Source organism: Chanodichthys erythropterus, chromosome 17 (genome assembly GCF_024489055.1).
Source record: "Chanodichthys erythropterus isolate Z2021 chromosome 17, ASM2448905v1, whole genome shotgun sequence".
NCBI lineage: Eukaryota > Metazoa > Chordata > Actinopteri > Cypriniformes > Xenocyprididae > Chanodichthys > Chanodichthys erythropterus.
In genome coordinates, this window is record NC_090237.1 from 25983812 (window position 1) to 26004276 (window position 20465).

Sequence of the window (20465 nt, forward strand, 5' to 3'; positions counted from 1 at the left end):
CACTGAATGCCAAATTATTACACAAGTGACATATCCGTAAGATTTCAGTACAATAAACATTCAGATTTTATTTTTTCTAAGAAAATGTTTGTTTTATTTATCCAAGTTAATTAAATTATCTTAAGATTTGTGAACTTTCATTAATAAGCCTTTATCTGTTTTCACACAATATTAGTTGTTTTCATGCCTTTTGCACAACATTGCACCATTTCATGCTTTTCATCTTCAGAAAGATCTTTCTTCCTCTCCATATTGCATGAGAACTGTGACTTGGTTAATAATGTGGAACAACCTCTAAGTAGGGTTTCCATAGACCTGGTAAATTATTTTGTCTGAGATTGATACTAGTTATCTAAAAAGACATGGATAAATAAACAAACAAACATTTTTTTTTAGAAAAACTAAAATCTGAATGTTTATTGTACAGAAATCTTAATGTCAATAATTTGGAATGTGGTGTATGTGATCAAATACAATTATTTCATTATCAGTTAAATCAACCAGGATCTGCCTATCCATCTGTCTGTCTGTCCATCCATCCATCCATCCATCCATCCATCCGATCTCATCTGTAGTGCAATTGCATACTTGCCCATAATGACACTTTAAAGGGATACTCCACCGTTTTTTCATATTAAACTATGTTATTCCCTTAACTAAGACGAGTTGATACATACCTCTCTCGTCTCAGTGCGTGCACTAAATCGCTCTGTCTTGCGGCGAAACTTTGTTAGCACTTAGCTTAGCCCAGTTCATTCAATAGGGGCCAAGCAGAGAAGCTACCAAACACCTCCACGTTTTCCCTATTTAAATATAGTTACTCGAATAGTGTAACTCGACCTAGGACGGTGACACAAAACAAAACGTTGCGCTTTTCTAAGCGTGTAACATGGATAACTATATTATATGGCGGAATACCATAGCAAGTGCTCGGGAGCACTTTGACTAGGCGCAGTAATATCTTCACTCGTGAAAAGTCCTCTCACCGGCCCCCGCTCCCTCTCCTCCTCCCTCTCATTTCGGTCAATAGAACCAACGTGACTTTTACAGGATTATTCCGCCATACAATATAGTTATCCATGTTACACGCTTAGAAAAGCGCAACGTTTTGTTTTGTGTCACCGTCCTAGGTCGAGTTACACTACTCGAGTAACTGTATTTAAATAGGGAAAACGTGGAGGTGTTTGGTAGCTTCTCTGCTTGGCCCCTATTGAATGAACTGGGCTAAGCTAAGTGCTAACAAAGTTTCGCCGCAAGACAGAGCGATTTAGTGCACGCACTGAGACAAGAGAGGTATGTATCAACTCGTCTTAGTTAAGGGGATAACATAGTTTAATATGAAAAAACGGTGGAGTATCCCTTTAAACAACATGTATGTCACTCTTGTTGCCCCCACAGCCCTCTGCATTCACTTATTCACTTTAAATACTCTAAAACAACAGAGTAGCGCTGAAATTCATGACTTGAGCCACCGTGAACTTCAGGACCAGAGACGTTCCGGTGACATTTGGAGCTCCCTTTGAATCCGCTCTCTCCATATGTCAGTCATTAATTATTCATCCCTGATCTTTAGTTGTTATTTAATAAAAGAAAGCCTGGAGAAGCCTCCTGTGATGATATATAATTACCCTTTAGTTTATGTGATAACTAAATATGTTTATAAACCAGAATGATGTTTTATGTTCTTGTTCATAAAGCAAGAGAGGGGTTTATAGGGGGCTGACAAACAAAAGGTCACCTTTATGCTGAATTATCCTTTAACAAGCACAGTAAGAGCAATGTAATCACCACCCCGTACACACAGGCTTGATTTTGTGCACACACACATAATCACACACTGTGCTGAGATACACACATAACCTCATATACATTCATATAAACACAGGGCAGAAACACACATATATCTACACACTCTGGCCGAGTGTTAATCTTCAGCCTGCTGAGAGTGCACTAAGTAGGCGGTGATCTCTAGCTGTGAGTTAACAGAGGGAGTCGAGAGAGAGAGAGAGCGAGCGCATTTGCGTAGCTTGATAGTCTAAATCAGCAGAGCTGAAAGAAACGAAGGGAAATGAAATAAAGGACAGAGGGATTGAGAGGAATGGAAGGCAATTAAAGGGAGGGATGGATGAATGAGAGAGTGCTTGCAGGAGTCTAATGCTGAGAGACTCTGGTAGCGTGAAGAATTATAATGAGATTCAATAGTCTGGGAGTTAACATGAAGTCCTACTACTACATTGCATTTAAAACTATTGCAAACAGCTTATTCATTTAGCTTATTCTTTATTATTTTTATGCATGCAACTTATATGATCTCATTTAAATAGGATTTAGGATATACATAGAATACTAGTACTTTTCAAGTCCCTATGTTATCAAAATGAGTATCTTTTGGATCTTGTGTGTTATGTTTTAAGTCATCAACTGGATATGTTAGTGTAAACATGGACAAGTTCAGATATACAGTACAGTCCAAAAGTTTGGAACCACTAAGATTTTTAATGTTTTTAAAAGAAGTTTCGTCTGCTCACCAAGGCTACATTTATTTAATTAAAAATATTGTGAAATATTATTACAATTTAAAATAACTGTTTTCTATTTGAATATATTTCACAAAGTAATTTATTCCTGTGATGCAAAGCTGAATTTTCAGCATCGTTACTCCAGTCTTCAGTGTCACATGATCCTTCAGAAATCATTCTAATATGCTGATATACTGCTCAATAAACATTTAATGTGTACAATTATACAAAATATTTGTGTACAATATTTTTTTCAGGATAATTTGATGAATAGAAAGTTCAAAAGAACAGTGTTTATCTGAAATCTAATCTTTTGTAACATTATAAATGTCTTTACTGCCACTTTTGATTGATTTAATGCATCCTTGCTGAATAAAAGTATTAATTTCTTTAATTTCTTTAAAAAAAAAAAAAAAAAAAAATTTTTACTGACCCCAAACTTTTGAACGGTATTGTATAATGCTACAGAAGCTTTGTATTTCAGATAAATGCTGTTCTTTTGAACTTTCTATTCATCAAGGAATCCTGAAAAAAAGTACACAACTGTTTTCAACATTAAAAATAATCATAAATGTTTATTGAGCAGCAGATCAGCATATTAGAATGATTTCTGAAGGATCATGTGACACTGAAGACTGGAGTAACGATGCTTCACAGGAATAAATTACTTTGTGAAATATATTCAAATAGAAAACAGTTATTTTAAATTGTAATAAGATTTCACAATATTACTGTTTTTTACTGTATTTTTTATTAAATAAATGTAGCCTTGGTGAGCAGACCAAACTTCTTTTAAAAACATAAAAAATCTTAGTGGTACACTGTACTGTATACTACGTCTAAAATATACAGTTTTTATCTTCTGGGAAAAGAGAACAAATATTGATGACTCATCCTGCACTACACAGATTTTTGACCAATCAAATGCTTTCTATTGAGAATGGCCCTCCATTAAGGCCTTTAATTCTCATTTAGGGGTTACATTCATACTTCTCCCACACTGTAAACCCGAATAAGTTGGGCTAACTCAAAAAATTTGAAGTAAACAGTTACATCAAATTTCTTGAGTAATGATGTTCCGAATTTTAAGTAAGCAGTGTGTACTCATGTGCGTTAACTTGAAGTACTGAGTTAGTGAACTCATACATTTTAATAGCAAATAACATAAAGATTTATTTAATTAACTTTTTTATTTTGAGTTCTTTCAAATTAAATGAGTTATTTACTTCACTGTAAACCCTAATAAGAAAATTCAGAAAATGCCAAAATGCTAATTTTATAATGTTAACAATAGCATAGTGTAGACCTTTCTGAATGAGAACAGCAACTTAAAAAATGTAACTTAGGGTGTACTCACAGTCTCACATTAGGCACGGTTGCCTTGAAACGAGCCCGAGCACGATTGTCCCCCCTCCCCCGCTGGCCTGTACTCACACGTGACACGGCACTAAACGTTCCAGGCCGGAGCAAGCTTACGTCATATACGATGCAACTTTTTGAATGGAAGAAAACATGAAGAAATGCACTTTTGCTAAGATACTGCCTAATATATAGGCTATTTATAATTTATGCAGCGCAGCGATTTTCAATAGCAGGTTTCAGAGGATTATTACGAAGGCAGCTGACGTTAATGGAGGAACTTGCAGCTTTACTCGCAAACCACAATTCCTGTTCATCAATAAGATGAGAATCATCTCTACTAAATCTCCCTTACCATTAATCTTGCAAAAAAAACACTATATGACACTTATATACACAACACTGTTAATCTAACTGAACTAATTTGTTCAACTTACTGTAAGTTTGTCCTACTCAAACCAATTAAGTATTTTGAGCGTTAGGGTTTACAGTGCAGTCATAAGTGGCAGAACATCTCAAATGTAACCTTTTTTTTTATATAAAAACATCATATAATCTTGTTTAATATTATTTTATATTTATTGATATATTTTGAGGGAATTGTATGCTACTAAGTAATATTTACACAGCAAAATCAACAAAGTTAAATCAACTCTGCTCAGAGTACATATGGTCCCTCTCTAAATAGTGTTAAAGTAACACTGAAGCAAAGTTATAGTAAATGAGATAATTAAGCAATTAATTAAGTAATGATTATGCATTAGTGATGAACACCTGCTGTTAACAAGCAGAATCACTGAAGAAAAGAGAAACACAAGAACTACAAGTGACTTCAGTCACAGCCTTATTAATTGCTTAATTATCTCATTAACTTTAACTCTGCTTCAGTGTTATTTTAACACTATTTAGAGAGGGACCATATGTACTCTGAGCAGAGTTGATTCAACTCTGGGGATTTTGATGTGTATGCAATAATTATTACCCATTTGTTTCCACAATTTGTTACTTTGCATGCATAGATATTAGGATGTCTACGGCAATATTGTGCATTTTAAATGGATGCAGGTGTGTATCCGCAGTTATATGGCTCTTATGAAGAGTTCTCAAAAAATGTAGCATCTTTTTGCACGTCTTTTTGTGGCACGTCTGTCGAAGTATAACAAACGAAACAGTTGGAGAGCCTTTGCCCTATTTGTTGTGTGTGGATCCTTTTTTTGTTCACATAGCAAGTGCCACAAATGACACCAAGCATCAATCCGATGACATAAAAAATAAAAAATAAAAAACAAAACGTAAAATTTTCAGTCAAAAGTGAACAAAGAGCACCACAGCGTCAAAAATGTCTTTGTTATACTGTATAGCCAATTCAAAAGAACTAATGAAGGTACAGAGGCATTTAAATATAAAAAGAAAAAAGAAAAAAAAATGGTGACAAGTTAAAGGGTCACTTTCACATATGCATATGAACTTTATCTAAAAATCTTGTTGTTTATCAAATTATAAATAAACAGGATCACGGAGTACATCCACATAAAACAACAGTTCTCGCATAAAATATTTAAAGTAGCAATAACCATAGGAACAGAAATGTTCTGGATGGTGAAACAAGATGAATTTATAAATCTATATAATATTTTAATTATTTTAGTGCTACACATACAGACAGTATATATCACTAAAATAATGGAGAATCACAAGACTGATGGTAAAATACAGCCCCCTTGTGGGTAAATAAAGCATTACTATTTAGATTTTCACTCATTGAGAGTTGTGGTAAGACTTTTTTTAAATATAGCATATTAACATTAACATTCTCATTTTACATTCTGCTATTTTTACATATTTGAAGCAAACTAAAGTGGACTATTAAGTGATAAATAGATTATCATGGGATGTAAAATATTATTTTGAGTCCGTGGAAAAGTGACCTCTCACATGAGAAATTAAACAACTCTTTGAGATGATCTTATGTCTTACCTGTATAGTTACTGTCATCTGATGATGTGCAAATATAAGGGGGAAAAAACAAGAGCCACATAAAGTTAAACTAATCATTCATATTAATAAAAGGTGTTTGTATTAATGTGTTTGTGTGATTGACAGTTAACTCAAATCATATACTCACAGACACAGAGTGGTTTAGGTGAGTCCCATTTGCCCAGTTTGGTGCAGTGAGAGATATTGAAACCCTCCAATAGAAAGCCAGCATGACAGCTGTAATGAAGAACTGTGCCCTCTACTGGTTGTCCTGAGGGCTGCAGAATCGCCCTCCCGTTCTCCAGAGACATCCAGGATCGCGGGCAAACCAATACTGAGGATTTTAGCAACAGCGTAAGCACATGCTGACACCCCTTTAGCACATTTATATTAACTTGACATTACACAGCTTTAAAGTGTTATGCCACTATCACATCAACACACAGACAATTACATTTAAATAAAACATGATTTGTTTTATAGGGTTTTAAATTGAATAATATAGCACAGAAATTATTCTAATATACCAATTTGGTGCTCAAATTTTAATAATGGTACTTATTTTTTTAAATATTGAAAACAGCTTTCACTGCACAATATTTTTGTGTAAATTCATACATTTCTCAGGATTTCTTCATGAAGCTTTTCCATCACATTAATAAATTACATTTTATCCCTACATGGATACTTACTAAATAAATTAATAAATGGATGTATTGATCTGCAGTAATTTTATTATGTGAGAAGAAAGGGAGCAATACAAGACATAACACAAGTGAAATTGTTCAATTATAGAGTTTAGTTCATTATACAAATGCTTTTGACCTCAGAATGCTGTTATTGACCAATCAGAATCAGTATTCCACAGAGCCGTGTAATAAATATAGATATTAATCAATAGAACAGGACAGCAAGGGCACTTACAGCATCTGCTGAGCTGGTTTATGTCAGTCCAGGTGCCATTGGGGAGGCACTTTCGGACCTTGGGCCCCACAATAATTCTGCTTCCTCTACAGATATATTCTATCTCATAGTCTACTGGCAAGATCTGCACACTGCGGATCTACAGAGATAGAGAAAGACAGACATTTGTAGATTGAATTAGATGTTGCTAAGGGTCAAAGTCCCATCAGAACTGACAGTGATGTTTATGGCTGCCAGTTTAATGTGCTGCCGTAGAGTTTTACCTGTTCCTGAGTCAGTCCTCTGTAGCGTATCCCTCCATCTCTGGGGGGACGAATGATTGCACATCCTGAAAGAGAGTAAGAGAGATGGGGGAGGATGAAACGAATAGAGAGAATGACTAATGTTCTGGGTAAATTTACATCTGAAATATTAAATATGAGTCCTCTTGCAAGACTGTAACACATTGATAGTTCATAATGACTTTAATGGTACTGTCTCATATCAAAATACAGTGCTCATACTGCTTGGAGAATGTTTAAAGGGGCGGTTGATTATGATTTCACTTTTTTAAAGGATTAGTTCACTTTCAAATTTAAATTTCCTGATAATTTACTCACCCCCATGTCATCCAAGATGTCCATGTCTTTCTTTCTTCGGTCGAAAAGAAATTAAGGTTTTTGATAAAAACATTCCAGGATTATTCACCATATAGTGGACTTCAATGGACCCCAAACGGTTGAAGGTCAAAATTACAGTTTCAGTGCAGCTTCAAAGTGTTCTACATGATCCCAGACGAGAAATAAGGGTCTTATCTAGAGAAACCATCAGTGATTTTCTAAAAAAAAAAAAAATTTTTTTTATACATTTTAACCATAAATACGCATCTTTCTTTTTCTCTATTAGAATTCCAGCAGTGTAGACACTGCGTAGTGTATTACTGCCCTCCTCAGGTCAAAGTTTGAACTAAATTGTCATATACAATATGCTAGTGCAAGTATATAACATTTAGTTCAAACTTTGACCTGTGGAGGGCAGTAATACACTACGCAGTGTCTACACTGCTGGAATTCTAATAGAGAAGAAGAATAAGAGAGCTACGGTGCGTTCCAAATGGGATATATCGCCCTCCGAAGGGCACTTTGGAGTGAAAACAATCATGGCCGTCATTTTGAAGGGTCGTTCCAAACCAAAGTGCTCAAAACTGGCCACTTCAAAGGGCCCTTCGGAATGAAGGATTTCGAAGGGTACAACGGATGGACACTTCGGGCCCCCATGATCCTTTTGCACAGGGAAGTTCTTTGACGTCACAGAATAGGTACAGGCGGTTAGGAGTTCGATTTTACCTATAAATGTATGTATAATATTTTTCTATACTACTGTAATATTTATACGAGTTAGATTTAGTACATTATTATGGTCAAAATGACATTGTACATATCAGTCCATTCAAATGTTTCAAATACATAGACACAACATACATTATGGTGCAATAAACCAAAAATAAATAAATATATAAACTAACGTTAAACAAAAGGTGCAGCTTTCACAATCTATCCTCCGTGACTGTCTCGTTAAGATGATGCAGAAGTGCGTTCCAAAAAAAAGAGCTTTTTAACCCCTAAACCCTTCATCCCTTCAAAGTTCTCACTCCGGAGGGTAAACCCTTTGAATGGAACGCCCTTCCGAATGGAACGCAGGGTTGGTTCAAGATGAGCATTTATGGTTAAAATGTATAAAATTTTAATTTTTTTTTAGAAAAGAGTGATTGTTCCACTAGATAAGACCCTTATTCCTCATCTGGGATCGTATAGAACGCTTTGAAGCTGCACTGAAACTGTAATTTTGACCTTCAACCATTTGGAGTCCATTGAAGTCCACTATAAGGAGAATAATCCTGGAATGTTTTCATCAAAAACCTTCATTTCTTTTCGACTGAAAAAAGAAGGACATGGACATCTTGGATGACACGGGGGTGAGTAAATTAAAGGAAATTTTAATTTGAAAGTGAACTAATCCTTTAACTTTAGTTAGTGTGTAATGTTGCTGTTTGAGCATAAACAACATCTGCAAAGTGACGACATTCAAAGTTCAAAGCAAAGGGAGATATTTTCTTTTACAGAAATTGTTTCTTAAGGACTACAACAAACGGCTGGTAGGAACTACAATGAGCTTCGTCACTAGTTGGTGACATCACTAACCCCAAAATTTACATAAACCCTGTCCCCGGAATCACGCAACAAGGGGGTAAGGCCATGTTGGGCTGCTTTAGAGAAGAGATGTTAAAGTAGAGTGTTGTTATCATGCCGTCATTTTACGCCGGACTGCTTCACATATGAGGGTCAATTCAACGCTGGATTTGGACAAAAGATTAACATTACAGCACATGATAGTCGATGAGTTGAATCAACTCCACAGCAACTACATAAATTTATCCACTAACCATTCAGAAACGACCAGTTGCATTCTCAAAGTTGTAACTTCTTCCTGAGTCTCTTAATAAGTGTCCGACTCCGGTTTGAACAATGTAAGGCTGAACTCCGTTACTGACAATCCTCATTTTGGCTGCGTGAGATTCTCCAGCTTCGTTGTTGTTGAGCAACCAAAGTGCTGTTAAAGCTCCGCCCTCTTTTGGAAATGGGGCCGGGAGCAGCAGCTCATTTGCATTTAAAGGGACACAAATGTGTTTTTGCTCACCCAAATAGGGGTAAATTTGACAAGCTATAGTAAATGATCTGTGGGGTATTTTGAGCTGAAACTTCACAGACACATTCTGGGGACACTAGAGACTTATATTACATCTTCTGAAAGGGGCATTAGTTCACAATTCAGTGAACTTAAAAATAGAGGAACTTGCATTTTAGACAGAATATTGCCAGTATGTGTCAATTTTCAAAAATAGTTTTAAACAAACCCACAATAATCCAAACTTCTCTGAAAAACACACATCAGTGGTGTTTCCTTCCTGAATGAATTGGTGTGGAATGAACAAAATCAATTCATGAACAATTCAATGACTCACTCATAACGTCAGTCGCTTGTTTCGTTCCTAAAAGGGATGATTCATCCAAAAATGAAAATTTGCAGTTAATTTACTCATCTTCAGGCCATCCAACATGTAGGTGACTTTTATCTTCAAGAGAACAGTAAAAGTTTTTAGCTGAAATTGCAATATAATGCAAGTTGGATGCTATTTACACTAAATGAAAATAGTCCCTTTTCACAGACTGTGATGACGCATTTTAACGGTCATCATGACTGTAAAAATGATGTCTTTCTCTATTCTGACTGACGTTTTCAATCTCTCTCTATTTTTTCCATCCTTTTGAAAGTTGTGAAAAAACACTATTGTGGAGTTTTTCTTTTGCTATTTGTGCAAATGGAAACACAAAAAATATATTTAATGAAGTCTCTCATTCACCACTATAAAAGTTAACCCAACTATGACCACTTCCGCTTCAGAGAAACCTGGAAATGTGAAAAGGGTCTATAGAAACATTTTCTTAGTGATATGTTATTTATACTAGGTGAAAATAGCAATAGATTCTATTTACAATGTAAAAGTATCACTTCTTTGCAATAAGAGTAAATAGTAATTAGATGCTATCTGCACTTTGGTCACTGTGATTTTGCAAAGTAAAACATATTTTGTTGATCCTGGAACAACATTCCAGTCTACCTATAACTTATCCCTAAAATCAGAGGGGAAAGATAGGTGAATAACGTTGATGTAGAAGCACCTAACCGTGGTTGCAAGCCTAAACTTGACATAAATGGTAAACTTGTTCCTCAAATCTGACCGATTGACTGGAATGTTGTAGGGCTGCACAATGATTAATCGCGATTAATCGTTTGCAAAATAAAAGTCTGTGTTTACGTAATAAATGTGTGTGTTCTGTGTATAATAATTATGTATATAAAAATACACACACATACATGTGTATATTTAAGAAAAATTTTATATTTATATATAAAATATGTATATTTATATATAATATACAATATATTTAAATATATATATTTATTTATACATGCATATATTTCTGAAATTTATACATGTATGTGTGTGTATTTATATATACATAATTATTATACACAGAACACACACATTTATTACGTAAACACAGACTTTTATTTTGCAAACGATTAATGTTGTTCCAGGATCAACAAAGATGTTGATCCAGGATTGGAAGATACTATTTGCACCTCAGTATTTTTGTACATTAACAGGATGCATGCAATAATATCATAGAGTGTAAATTATTATTTTTATTAAAATTATTAAATGATGCTGCCTTATTGGGAGAATAAAAACCCTCCCTACACCTTCACCATTAAATACTTTTTATATTATTAAACACTTGTTCACAGTTTATTATTTCCACTTTTAGAACATTATTTTCATTTTTATTGAAAATAAATATGAGCTCGGCAAAAGGCAGAACTGTTGTGTATATACAATATATATATATATATATATATATATATATATATATATATATATATATATACAATATATATATATATATATATATATATATATATATATATTGTATATATATATATATATATATATATATATATATATATATATATATACACACACATTTTACAAAACTTGCAAGGTATATGTAAACCCATGAGACTATAACAATGAGTACTATAACAATGAATTGCTTTGATTCACCAAGATTGTGTAGGCTATATATTGCTTTCGCAAAGAAAAGGAGACGTGACATTGCAATCCATTTTTTCCTTCTATAGTTCCGGCAGAACATGATCCCACGAGGACTGAGGGCAGATCGCTGTTTGAAATCCATCAGTTTACAGAATCTAAACAGAACGCCCTCTAATCTCACAAAGCAACAGAGGTGGGCCACTTTTGACATTCTGTGGTTGAATTCAACATGCACGGACCAGACATCATCCACACACACACACATTACCTCCGGTCGTTGAATTATGTATGGACGAGATGAGAGTAGGAAGCAAGTAGAAAATTACTAGAAATAATAGCTGCTCCATTACTGCATCTGAACAAGAATGAGAGAGAGAAAGAGAAAGAGAGATGACTAATAATATGCTTGATTTCAGCAGGTCACAATTCATGCTCTATTCAACCCAATTAATCTGCTCGTGGCATGACAAGATCTTGTTGGCATTCAGATGTGTTAAACATAATAATAACCTGCTGTCTCATTTAATTACACCACACGCGGCCGTGGAGGAGGAGGAGGATTCGTGGAATATGGAGGCAGTTTGCCGTCCCTACACTGTAAAGATTTTATGAGCTTTCCCTCAACCACACTTAGAGTGAAAAAGCACATTCAGGGTGGGTCAAACAAGAGCATGCAACACAAACATAAGCACACACACACACAGCTTCTTATAAAGACATTTCAAGAGCACAAAGCATTGAACAGAGAGCGCTTTCATCAATATTGACTTCTGTATTGAATACACTTCAACCTAGAGGTCAATGTAACTTGATAGATATATATATATATATATATATATATATATAGATAGATAGATAGATAGATAGATAGATAGATAGATAGATAGATAGATAGATAGATACATAGATACATAGATACATAGATAGATGAAGTGACAGAGAGAGATGTAAGGGGAAAAGAGACTCCATGGGAAAGAGACAGGAGATGATTCAGGAGGTGAGGATCAGAGGGATCAGTTAAACTTTAAACATGTCTCCACAGCACTCCATCTCATTAATTCTGTACAGCACAGCGGCGGAGCACGACACTTGAAAATCCAGAGTTCAGAGATTATAGTAATCCAAACATGCAAAGGACGGATAGGATGCACTAACAATGATTAGTTTGCATTGCACTGTTGAACAAATAGATTTTCAGCTTTTTCGATTATCCTAATTGTCCCTGTAGTTCATATTTTTACATAGCACTTTTAAACAAGGTCAAAATTTCATGAGACTCGAGACTTTATGCAACTGTGGCATTTGCATGAATGTGATGTTTTCTAGGGAGTGAATACACTCTAAAAAATGCTGGGTTAAAAACAACCAAAGTTGGGTTGAAAATGGACAAACCCAGCAATTGGGTTGTTTTAACCAAGTGGTTGGGTTAAATGTTTGCCCAACCTGCTGGGTAGTTTTATTTAAACCAACTATTGTTTAAAAATTGCTATATGGCTAGCTTAAAATGAACCCAAAATAGTTGGGAAATTAAAAACCAGATGCAATTAGAGACAACAATAATAGACAAAAGGTGAATGTTTATTAATAAGCTTTAATATTTTATTAATATAAATTTTATAGTTTATTAATATAAATTTATTAATAAGCAATTTCATAAATGTTTATTGTTTAATAATTATTCATTGAACATTAATAAATATTCATTTTCAACATACTTTGGGTTAATTTTAATTAAGCAATACAGTAATTTTTAAACAATAGTTGAGTTAAATAAAACTACCCAGCAGGTTGGGCAAACATTTAACCCAACCGCTGGGTTAAAACAACCCAATTGCTGAGTTTGTCCATTTTCAACCCAACTTGGGTTGTTTTTAACCCAGCATTATGGAAGTTTTTTTTCTTATGTTAAAACAGTTGTTTGGATTTATATTAACAGTGTTCTTCATTTTTCCGACAAAAACTTTCAAAATATGCTCAAATGTTGGTGTTTTTTATGATTGACCCCATACTCTTCTTCGCTGGTTCATAAATTCATCATTTACTATTGTTAGTACCATTATTATTAGGTTATTATTTTGTCTTATTCAATATGTGAGTGTCTGTTATGCCAAATCTTCATCAGATAATGAGAGATGTTCCTGGTAAATTTATATTTGATAGGCTAAATATAGAATTTCATTGGAATTTCTATAGAATTTTAAAAAAATCTTGCTGATTTCTATATGACACCATTAAGCAAGACTTTCCTTCTGGTTTTGATTACACTGTAAAAAATTACCGTGATTTTAACAGTAAAAGACTGCTGCGGTGAAACACTGTCAATTGGTTTACAGAAAGTTTCCGTACTACTTACTGTAATAGATCTAATGGTACATTTAATGTAATTTTACAGTAAAATACTGTTAAATTCACAGTTTTTGGAAATGAAAAAAAACAATTCATTGTAAAATTTACAGTGAAAAACCGTAAATTGACATTCCCACAATTCCCTGCGTGACACTTTACATTTGATATATTTTCGTTGAAATAACTTTCTTCTTAGCTTTTCTCAGTTTTTTCTAATTCGTTATGTACATTAGGGTTTTATGTTACATCTAATATTGTAAAATTAATGTTTATTGCATTTTTAAAATTTCATGCATGTTACCATGATGGTGTTTAGTGTGTGTGTGAATGACACTGTGTGCACCTTCTATATATTAGTGTTCTCCTTCTCAGCTTGTGGAAAATCTGCTTGTGATGAACTTTGATTCATCATGTGACTCTTATCACCACTGTGTTTGGTGACTGTCAGTGTATTATAAAGGTACAAAACAGATATTAGTACTTCATTAGGTTGGTAAATTAACATTATATCACATTATATTATAACATTATAACATTATATCAGTTAATGAAATACGTTATTTTACCGTAAATTTTACAGAATTTTTTTTTCCGTTGCTACTGTATTTTTTACGGTAAAGTTCTGGCAACCACAGCTGCTGGTTTTTTACCGTAAATTTTACTGGATTTTTTTTACAGTGTAGGTTTAGGTTTAAGAATGTTCTTTCTTTTTTTTTGTTTGACAAAACCTAAAAAAATATGCTTGAATGTTTTTTATACGATATGCTTTGTTTTGACACCCAAATTTTAGTCTATAAAACGAATCATTTCCACTGTTGCACAAATATACAGTCAGCTTTAGCTTATATTTCAGATATTAAACAGTCAAAATACATCTCTACAAGACTGAGACAGTGTCATGAATGTGATTTTGGCTCGGTTAATGTTTTCTGAAAGGGTTACGGTCCCGTTTGGCGAAACATTTTCAGCACCACGGACAGGTACTTTCAGCTAGTCCCCATAAAGATGCACTCCTACTGCTTTATTATTCTAATAACCTTCTGTGTTATACAACACGACGTTTTCTGGTCTAAAAATACATGTTGTCTGGGGGATGATGCTTCCCTGAAGTTTCCATATTAACATGGCTGCGAATGTCGTCAGCGTAGTCTACACCTTTAAGCGCACCGTTTGTGAAGTTTTGTGTCCCGTACAAAGCATACTTCGAGGGGGGTTCGTCAAAACAAAAGATATCTGTCAAATATGCCTGATAAAAACAGCCGTGAGCTACTTCTTCAAATAAAACCCACGCAAAACACAAACGAAACTCGAGCGCAGACATCATGTGAAAGTGTTTTACTCACAGCAAAGGCCCGGTGAAGCTCCAGCAGGACCGACCCGAAGAAAAGAAGCACAATTCCCGTTCAGTGAGAGTTTAAAGATAATATCCACACATATGAGCGCGATGATCTGTGCATCACATTTGAGGACTGATTTATGGCTTTTAGAGAAGGGTCTGTATTGCTTTTCATTGGATCATCGCAGGTGTAAATCACAGGCTACATAGAGTAACATTATCTACATAGCTCTCATCCTTCCTCCTTCCTTCCTTCTTTTTTTCCACTCCCTCCTCAATCTCACTTACTTGTGACGTAACGCGGGAACGCAGCATACGTCATTTCATCCTTGCATCACGAGGCATCTTCTGTAATCAGTGTACAACTGTGAACTAATATATTGTATTATTTTTCCTCTCTCTCTATACTTTACTTTGTAATATTTTGACTTTTTAATGTTATTGTTATGTGGATAATTAAAAAAAGATATTTATATGAATGATTTACCCTATTTTGTATTTATTATGTATCAATTAATTGATTGCAATAGTTTCAAAGTGATTGAAATTACTTATATATTTAAATATATATATATAAAATATTGTTCTTTAATAACCAGTTTTAAAAACATTAATTATTATATTGTACTGTAGCAGACAATTTTATTCTTATCAAAGTCACATTTTCATTTCAGTAAACAATATTGATATTTATTTATATAACACCTTTTGAACCTATTGTTTACTAAGTGCTTTGCGGAGTGAATACGTATGTGCAAACACACAGTTAGATATAAATTTTATATTAGTTTTCCCTTCCTCCAGGATTGTCTTCTGTTCCTCTAAGGCCAAGCTATTCATTATGGGCACAGTCGTCTATTTATATACTTTGTGCTTTAATAATTGAAAAGAGATGAATCCTTTTGGAGAGTCTATTTTCAAGACGATGTTCACTGTAAAAGAAATGAGGTGTAAGTTGAATGAATGAACTTAAAATGTCAAGTAACCTTAAAAATGTAAATTGCCTTCATTGTAACAATTACCTATTTACTACTATAAGACAATGATTAGTGCTATGTGAATTGTTCTCTTTATTTACTTAGTTTTAAATTGTTTTTAATAGCATGTCCATAATCTCATGTGTTCTGTGATTTAAAAAACATCAACAAAATCATATAAAATACTTTACACCCTGAAAAATAAATCATTTTTTGGGTGAACAGTTATTTGTTCCTTAGTGAAGAACAATGTGAAGAACCTTTTCCTAAGATGCCAATAAATAACCTTTATTTTTAAGAGTGTACTTGGTACATGAAACATGACAAGGATAACTGATTATTTTAATATGAGGAACAAACTCATCCTGACATCACAACAGAATCAACAAAGTCAAAATGGCAAACAGTTGCTTGCTGGTTCAACTTAAAGGATTAGTTCACTTTCAAATAAAATTTTTCCTGATAATTTACTCACCCCCATGTCATCCAATGTCCATGTCTTTCTTTCTTCAATTGAGACGAAATTAAGGTTTTGATGAAAACATTACAGGATTATTCTCCATATAGTGGACTTCAATGGACCCCAAACGGTTGAAGGTCAAAATGACAGTTTCAGAGCAGCTTCAAAGGGCTTTAAACGATACCAGACGAGGAATAAGGGTCTTATCTAGTGAATCGATCGGCCATTTTAGAAAAAAATACAACTGTATGCTTTATAAACACAAAATATCACCTTGAACATACTTCAGGTTTCCGCATTCTTCAAAAAAGTTTACGCTGTATGTCCTACGCCTTCCCTATTCTACTTACGAAATGAACACGGCGCCAGTTTCGTTTTTTTCCACAAGTAGAATAGGGAAGGCGTAGGACATACAACGTAAGCGTTTTGAAGAATACGGAAAGCGGAAGCACGTGCAAAGGGATCATTTTGTGTTTGATGGCCAATCGTTTTGCTAGATAAGACCCTTATTCCTCGTCTGGTATTGTTTAAAGCTCTTTGAAGCTGCACTGAAACTGTCATTTTGACCTTCAACCGTTTGGAGTCCATTGAAGTCCACTATATGGAGAAAAATGCTGGAATGTTTTCATCAAAAACCTTAATTTCGTCTCAACTGAAGAAAGAAAGACATGAACATCTTGGATGTCATGGGGGTGAGTAAATTATCAGGACATTTTTATTCGAAAGTGAACTAATCCTTTAAAGGGATAGCTCACCCAAAAATGAAAATTCTGTCCTCATTTACTCACGATTACATAGTTCCAAACCTGTGTGAATTTCTTTGTTCTGCGGAATACAAAGGAAGATATTTGGAAGAATGTTTTGTAACCAAGCAGATCTCGCCCCCCATTGATTACCTTAATAGGAAAAATAAATACTATGGTAGTCAATGGGGGGCGGGATCTGATTGGTTATAAACATTCTCACAAAAAAGAGTGTATCATAATAGTAAAAAATCTGCACTGAGATGCATTACTTGTGTTAAGAAATATAAACCAAACTTATACATTATGAAAAGCTATAAAATATGTTATATAATTCTAAAAAGGTAGGAAAAGGAAAAAGGCCAGTCATAATCAGATCAGGGCAAGGAAAAGAATTTTGCAACAGCACCATTTGAAATATTTTTGTCTCTTTCTTTTTCAGCATCTAAACAGCTCAGGAGTCGGGAAGGTAAGCAGATGCCGTGTAAAAACTGACAAGATGGCACAAGTTTCCAGAGAAAGATTGCAGGGATGACTTCAGAGAGAATAAATTACAGTCAAAGTGTCTTATTTTAGTCATCTTCTGGAGTTTCACTTTCATATCAGAGGAGAGACTGCTCACCTTCTCTGCCCTTGCAGTTCTGATGGTGCCAGTTTATTAAAATCAGGAACGACGTTTGCTGGTAGATAAAGCATGTGTGTGTATACCCTAGTGAAAAAATAATATACTTAAGCACAGTGTATTTGTATGTACTTCAGAATAACTAAATGTACTTGTGGCATGCTACAGATTGGTACACTTAAAGTCTAAATTAATAATTAATAAATTAATAAACTATTAAATTTATATTAATAAAATATTAAAGCTTATTAATAAACATTCACCTTTTGTCTATTATTGTTGCCTCTAATTGCATCTGGTTTTTAATTTCCCAACTATTTTGGGTTCATTTTAAGCTAGCCATATAGCAATTTTTGAACAATAGTTGGTTTAAATAAAACTACCCAGCAGGTTGGGCAAACATTTAACCCAACCGCTGGGTTAAAACAACCCAATCGCTGGGTTTGTCCATTTTCAACCCAACTTGGATTGTTTTTAATCCAGCATTTATTACAAACAGATTTTTTTTTCACTAGGGTTTATGTGTTGGTACACTTATTTAAAAAAAATAATAAAGGTATAGAACTTCCATCATGTATTAAGAAGGGCTCTCATACAATCATTGACAAAGTAAAAATGTTTCAATGAACACTTCATAGCTTCAGGTTTTTTGTTTGAGTCAAGTAATGGTGCTCATGTAAACCCTGTTATTGTTCAGTCAGAGAGTAGTGTTTAGTCAATCATTCAGCTTTTCACCAATTGAAATTTTTGAGGTGCGCAAAGCCCTTAAATCTTTAGATGTTTCAAAATCGGCAGGTCCTGATAAATTGGAACCTTACTTTTTTAAAGTTAGCAGCTGATTTTATTGCCCCACCTCTGGCTCATATTTTTAATCATTCACTTGTCTCAAATGAAATTCCACTTATATGGAAATCAGCTTTTGCTCTTCCCCTGTTTAAAGGCGGAGATCCCACACACCTAAACAATTACAGGCCCATTTCCAAGCTGTCTGTCCTTGAAACATTTGTCAACAAACAATTGAAGGACTTTCTTTTTGTTAATAATATTCTCTCCGATTTTCAATCTGGTTTTTAGAAAACAACATAGTACAACTACGGCAGCCTTAAAAGTACTTAATGATTTTATTGAATCTGTTGATAACAAGAAACACTGTACAGCGTTATTCATTGATCTATCGAAAGTGTTTGACACCGTTGATCATACCTTACTGATGCAACGACTCGTCAGTATTGGATTATCTAAACATGCTATTGATTGGTTTAATCTGTTTAAAGGTGCCCTAGATTGTTTTTTTACAAGATGTAATATAAGTCTAAGGTGTCCCCTGAATGTGTCTGTGAAGTTTCAGCTCAAAATACCCCATAGATTTTTTTTAATTAATTTTTTTAACTGCCTATTTTGGGGCATCATTAACTATGCACTGATTTTTTCAGCACGGCCCCTTTAAGAGATGCGCTTCCTCTGCCACACGAGCTCTCGACTATACATTGCATTTACAAAGTTCACACAGCTAATATAACCCTCAAATGGATATTTACAAGATGTTCGTCATGCATGCTGCATGCATGCTTCGAATTATGTGAGTAAAGTGTTTATTTTGATGGTTACGTTTGATTCTGTGTGAGTTTAAGGCTGTGATCCGTGGCTAACGGCTAATTCTACACTGTTGGAGAGATTTATAAAGAATGAAGTTGTGTTTATGAATTATACAGTCTGCAAGTGTTTAAAAATGAAAATAGCAACGACTCTCGTCTCCGTGAATACAGTAATAAACGATGGTAACTTTAACCACATTTAACAGTATATTAGCAACATGCTAATGAAACATTTAGAAAGACAATTTACAAATATCACTAAAAATATCATGCTTTTATGGATCATGTCAGTTATTATTGCTCCATCTGCCATTTTTCACTGCTGTTCTTGCTTGCTTACCTTGTCTGTGCACAGATCCAGACGTTAATACTGCCTTTCCTGGTCTAATGCGTCAAATGGGCTGGCATTATGCAAATATTGGGGTCATACATATTAATGATCCCGACTGTTACGTAACAGTCGGTGTTATGTTGAGATCCGAGTGTTTTCCGGAAGTCTTTTAAACAAATGAGATTTATATAAGAAGGAGGAAACAATGGAGTTTGAAACTCACTGTATGTCTTTTCCATGTACTGAACTCTTGTTATTCAAATATGCCGAGGTAAATTCAAATTCTGATTCTAGGGCACCTTTAAACCTTTCAAATAGAACTCAATGTGTTCAGGCAGAAGGTTTTATCTCCGGTTCACTCAATGTAACTAAAGGTGTGCCGCAGGGGTCAGGCCTAGGTCCACTTCTATTTACACTATATATAAATAATATTGATCAAAATGTTCATAATGCAAATTTTCACTGTTATGCTGATGATACAGTTATATATAGTTCAGCATCCACACCCATTCTGGCTCTCTCTCAGTTACAGCTTGCTTTTAATACTGTTCAGCATTACTTACTTGAACTGAAATTGGTTTTAACTGCTGATAAAACAAAGTTCATGTTGTTTTCTAAA